This window comes from Apteryx mantelli, unplaced genomic scaffold (genome assembly GCF_036417845.1).
Source record: "Apteryx mantelli isolate bAptMan1 unplaced genomic scaffold, bAptMan1.hap1 HAP1_SCAFFOLD_129, whole genome shotgun sequence".
In the NCBI taxonomy this organism is placed as follows: domain Eukaryota; kingdom Metazoa; phylum Chordata; class Aves; order Apterygiformes; family Apterygidae; genus Apteryx; species Apteryx mantelli.
This window is the reverse complement of record NW_027118484.1, coordinates 275,939-282,064: the sequence shown is the minus strand read 5'-3', so window position 1 is coordinate 282,064 and position 6,126 is coordinate 275,939.

Sequence of the window (6,126 nt, the reverse complement as noted above, 5' to 3'; positions counted from 1 at the left end):
CAAAAGTGTGAGTTTTCTTCCTATGCTCCATACTCTTCCCAATTTCAATCTTGTTTTATAAATAAATCCACACTACCTCTTGAACGGTCTCACACAGCCTGGGTTTGGTTTCAATTCCCTGAGGAACACACTGGGATGGTGATACTGGAGGCAGCCTCCTCAGTGGCAAAGCTATGGAAATGTCATTCATTTTAATTGTATTCAGACTTCAGTTTTGTCCTCTTGAAAGTAATAGACAGTGGCAGTCATTTTTACTTAAGGGCAAGAGTTTGCGTGGCCTTATGAAATCAGGAGATAATCTATCAAATTCTGAAAATGCCAGCCTTTGCAAGACGTTTGGCAATCCTAAACAAATGATGGTTTCTGGCATCTTTGCACTCTACAAAATACGGTAGAGATCTCCCACAATTGCCTTTTATGAACCAGGGTCTGAAGAAGGCTGGGTTTGCCTTTGGTGTTTGTCGTGCTAGTGCTGTGAAGTCTAGGTTCTCTGCCACTGCAGTCACAAGTCTCAGCACTTCAGTAATCCAGTACCCATCTGTCATCAGTCTAGTGCAGAGCTTTCCTGAATTTCAACATCACAGTGAGTGCCCTAGATTGCGTTGTTGCAAGTTGGATAAGGGGTGAGCATCTCTTTAGGAAAAAGCAAAAAAAACAAAACCAAACGCCCTGGCAGAGAGCTACAACACATACAGATTCAATGCGTGCATGCCTAATAGCTCTGACAGATCTGGGACACATATGAGTAAGACCAGCCAGGCTGGTTACAGACCAGCCAGGTGGCATCTCTAAATGGTAGGGACAGTGCTATGTTTAGCAACTTCCTTTGTTCTGTTGCCCTTACATGCTTTTAAGTGAGGTGTTCCATATGTTTGGACTGTGACTGGTTTGTTCACCAGTTCTCTTCCATAGAGAAATCATGGGCAAAGTACTGGTGAAATGGAGAGAGAGAAACAAGAGAGAGAAGCAACTGAATGAAACCTGATAGAAGGGAAAATTTATACTACAGATAACATCAATAGCAGAACTGTGAAGAAGCATAGAATGTTTAAGCACCTTAACAGTTTAAACTTACAGAAAAATAGTCTGAGAAGAAAAAGGAGAGATGAAATCAAAAGGGGTAAAGAGAGGGAAAAAGCAGTTGCACACTTTTCTGAATTTTATACGGTATTGTTCTGGAGGCAACAGCCTACTTCTGGCTGCTGTTTTTTGCTTGCAGGTCTGCTGCCTTTCACTGGCATGCCCAACGCCATGCTTATTGTGTTTGGAGGAAGCTTGGCTATAGCAGCCGGAATCAGGCTGTTCCCCCTGCCAATATCATTTATTTGGCATATCTGTCTCCAGAGAAAGAGGACAGCTGGGAATGGACTTCATGAATCATTCTAGCAGTAGCAGCTGTCCTTTTTCCTGGTTAGCAAACAAGAACATTGCTAGAAAGTGTTAGACCTACAGCAAATCCAGTGCTTAAAGGAGGCATTCTACCTTTTAGTCATGCATCAGTCAACTATAATTCACAAATCAAGTTTTTCACACAGAAGTAGTCAAAATGATTGTGTGAATGAGGAGGACAGAGGACACAGTCCTCCTGCTGCCAGAATAAATCATGGCCACCGCTAAGCAAATCCATTATGTTTTTCTTTTTAGAAGAAAGTTAAAAGGTATGTAGGGTGAGCTCTGTCCAGCACAAAACTTCAGAGCTGTTCAGCCCAGTCTCGCTATCAGAAGAGGATTCACTAGGGGTGCTAAGAAAGATGTCACAACATCCATGACATTAGCACTGCCTGATGCAATGCATGATCTGTATTACTTGAGGGGTGATGCAATACCCTTTTAGTAATAAACTATGAACCACTTCTTGGCCGTACTCTTGGCATGACTTCGTTCCTCTTCTTAGGACAAAGACAAATTACACAGTTATCTGAGCTCATAGAGTTGCATTTTTGTAAATCTGTGTACTGAATCAAAGACCTTCTCTGTAATGTCGCCACACTGTGTAAGTAAATTAGTTTAATTATAAATATACCGTCCTGGGACAGGATAGGTCTAATGATCAATATCACCACATTTCACAAAGACTCATTACATTGTGAGTCATTGCCAGAAGGGCACAATCTCATGAACCTGAAATACAGTTTGGGATTTGTCTTAAGGAAAATGTCAAAAATATTGGATGATCATAACTGAAATTACAAAAGCCTATGTAATAATATGCTTGTAAATGGCAAAGTAGCAGGTTGAGAGTGCTTCTGTTTAATCATGTTCTTTAACCATATTGAAGGTATGGAAGCAGGTAGATTCAAGTCAGATTAATTGACAGAGTTACTATCCGTAACTGCCCAGTTTCCATCCTCTCACAAAAGCTGTTTTCCCTCAAGTGGCTGAACTTCCCATAGCATCTCTTCTTAACTTTAGTAGATCATAGTCTGAAATTTTGAGATAATATGAAGTTGGTGTTGTCTAGTTTTCATCTAACCATGTTTGTAAGTCATTCTTATGTACGATTCACTTCTGAGTACCATCTGGAAATAGACACTTTCCAAAGGGTTTTCACATTTCTGACCAGACTGCAAGAATTTTATTAGAGAGCACTGACTTCTTTAATTTTTATGCAGTTTAGATTGCAACCTGAATATTCTCTTTTACAAAGGGCTTCAAGCAGAATCCTAAGAATTTTGACCCTCTCAGTGAGAAACTGCAGTAAAGGGGTCCAAATCAAGAAAAGGTTTTTGGATGTGGAATATCTTCACATACATAGTCCCAATTATTACAGTAACAATTCAGGTTTGTAAAGCTGGGCGCAGGCAGGAGGAAGACCTTCACAGGCAGCAGGCAGCGTGTCCTAGCATCAAGAGTCAAGAATCAGTCCATTTGACACTTATTATGAAATACAGTTTATGGAATACACTGCCTGCTGTGTATATGAAGCATGGAAAGGGACTGCAGAAAAGGAATAGGCTGAAGAACTTGCAGACAACCAAAACCAGAGCAATCTTAAATCATCCTTTTACTGTGTTTTTCTGCATAGAAAAGTTACTTTAGGTTGTATGCGGACTTGTTCTCTTCCCTTTATGGTATCAGCTAAAACAAGTACTATAGAAACAGTTCCTACAAATAAATTTTATACAGATGCCAAAGGTTATCTTCAGTTCTTGTCTTTTCTTCTTTGTGTTGTACTTCAACGGCAGACTCCAATGTGCAGCATAGTTGTCGAGCATGACACTAAAATGTATTCTAGGTTCCCCAGCAGACTGGAAGCCAAGGTGGAGGAGTTGTGGTGGTGTTTTTGGTTGACTTCCTAAACCACAAGGGCTGCACCATATAAGTAGGTTCCCAACATGTTACGTGTTAAGGAAAACTATGATGTGAACAAAAACAGAGTTCATGCTAGGCTGCCTACAGTAAGCATTGCACAAGAAAGACAGCTCCTGAAAATGGACTATGAACTCGGAAGTTGTCCTTGGAGGCCAGATCCAAATTACAGTCCACAGCTTAAGCAAACCTTCTAAGTATGATGACTATGAAGGGCTCATTCTAACCATCCAAACTGCAAAGAAGCTGGTAATGATATTAAAAAAAAAAGAATTTATTGCAGGGACAAGAGAATTTAGAACAGATGTTGTCTTAAAGAAACTATTGTAATACTGCCAGTGAGAAATATTCCATAATTCTATTAAAAATAATTTTCCATTTATCAAAAACAAATGTCTAGCCTTTACAATGCAGACTTTTGAACATAATAATTTATGTAAGGTATGGACAAAATCATTGCTTTTAAGCTTTTGATATGGGAAGCTAATTTAAATAAAACCTAGTTTTCATATGGGAAGCTTTGAAACTCAAAGACTTTTAACTTTATCTAAATCAAACTGAAATAATTTTAGCTCCAATTTTGTGGGATAAAACACTGCAATGCATGCCCATTTTAGAAAGGTTTTCTTCTTTTTACTTCACCTTATAGATCTGTAGTTACTTTTTGGCATCTGGGAAAAAATCATTGTTCATTGTTCCTAATAATTAATCTTCTTTTTAATCATAAAAATACTTATTTCATTTTGCCACCAATTTATTTTAATCAGGAAAGTTTCTCAATAATACCCATTCTTGCTTTACAGGAGTGTGAATAAGAGGGCATTTAAAGCATACTAGTAGACAAAATTTGTAACCTAATAACACTTTAGGTAGAGGGGCAAAATGTACCTATATCTTTTTTTTTAATTATAGGTGTAGACTACAGGTATATTTTCCAGGGATTCTTCTAATTTCAAGCTAAAAGAATGCATCTTAAAAGTTACAACAGTATTTTAGAAATTTTAAAGATTGTTTTGATTCTGTTCTATAAAAAGGGTTGGTTCTTTTCCATTTACTGTAGTTCCTATTTCTGGATTTTTAATATTGTAGAAAGCAGCGATGTTTCAAAATCTTTGCTTAAAGTCTATTTCCTTAAACTACACGCACCGAGTCAGGAGAAAGTCTAATGCTTTATGAGGTAGAGAATGCAACTTCTAGTACTATTTTATTCACTAAAGAGCCCTTATAGCTGATTTAGATTAAAAACATTGATCAAGATGCTTCTGTTAGTTTGTCTTCTCAGGTGACCTGTGTTCTCTGATTCATTTCTGTGGAACAATTAGTCCTCTCCCTAAAGCCAAGGCAAATATAAACAGAGACACATAAACATAAAAGAAAAAATTCCTCCCAAACTAACATGTTTCTTAATAGACAAGAGGAAACACAACTGCCTTTTCCCCTTTCCAATAGCTTTTATTTTATCATAAAAAAAAAAAAGCTATGTAAAAGCCCACACCTGGTGTACAAATGCCCTATTAAATAGAAGGAATTCTTCATCTGGAACCATACTTATGGATTGATTCACATTTTTTTATATATATGAAAGTTGCAAAATGTTTAGAGAAAATAGAAGTATGTTCAGTCTTCTCTTTAATCATCCTATCTGTGTTGATGCCTTCAGACACAGAGAGCATCTGATCTCTGCAGGTGGAGAAAAATGCAGGAGGCAGTTAATTTCTGTCACTTATCCCACAGTAAAGCAGTGAAAATGAAAATGTCTGCTTATTATCATTTAGAAAGAAATTTTAGCTGTTGAAAACCTAAGAAAACCTGGATAGCCTTAAGATACCCTTCTACATGCTTAACTTATAAGAATCAAATAGTTGCACAAAACAATACACATATTTACATAAACACATGGGACTATAAAACGTGTTCAGACGAGTAATGGTAATGTAAGATTTTGTTAAAACCTGTCTGAGCTCTGCTACTGAGGATATAACGTAAGTAGAGTGGGGAGTACAATATGTTTTGCTGCTGTGTTGATGAGAATGGAAGGGAGTCCAGAAACAAGATAATTATTGTTATTGTGTTTCTAGTGACTAGTTTAGAGTTAAAGCAGAGAAGGAAGTGGGAGGAGCAGAGCAGCAGAGATTAATAGTTGCGTGTGCACACAACAAGGGGATCATTGCGCTTTTCCTGCAGTTGAAATACAGGCCGTAGAGTTGCAAAATAATTATTACTTACTTACTTATTTTCCTTCATTTATATTATGTCCGTCATTTTGATGGCTAGGAACAAATGAATATGGTTAAAACAGAAGACATTTTCACCTGTTGGTGAGACTGTACTTGTCTGTTGCTCTTGCCATACCAGTTAGACAGAGTAATATCCCTTTCTTGAAATTTAACTGAGAAAAAGTCAAGATGAACAAAATGGGTCTTGGTGTGCACTTAAGAAAGTAAGACCAGAGTAAATCTCTTCTTCCTGTGCCTAACATAAATGAGAAAATAAATATCAAGGAGATTTTACTTAATAAATCAAATGTAGGATTAGGAACAGAGTCCTGGCTTCTGATGTTAGGTATATCAGAAGCGTATTTCATCCGTAGAAAAGCTGCTTAACTACTCCCTGGCTATCTTATTTTCTTCTTCTATATAATGCAGGAATGCTAAATAATGTAACATTGAAAGTATATATAGTTACTGAATTAAAGGGAATGCACATAAATACAACAAAGGCCTAGTTAGAGTTTACCTGATAACAAGTGATGTGCACTAAACAACAGTTTTCTACTGTGCCTGTTTATATCATGTTAGGATAAATAAATTGAAGGAG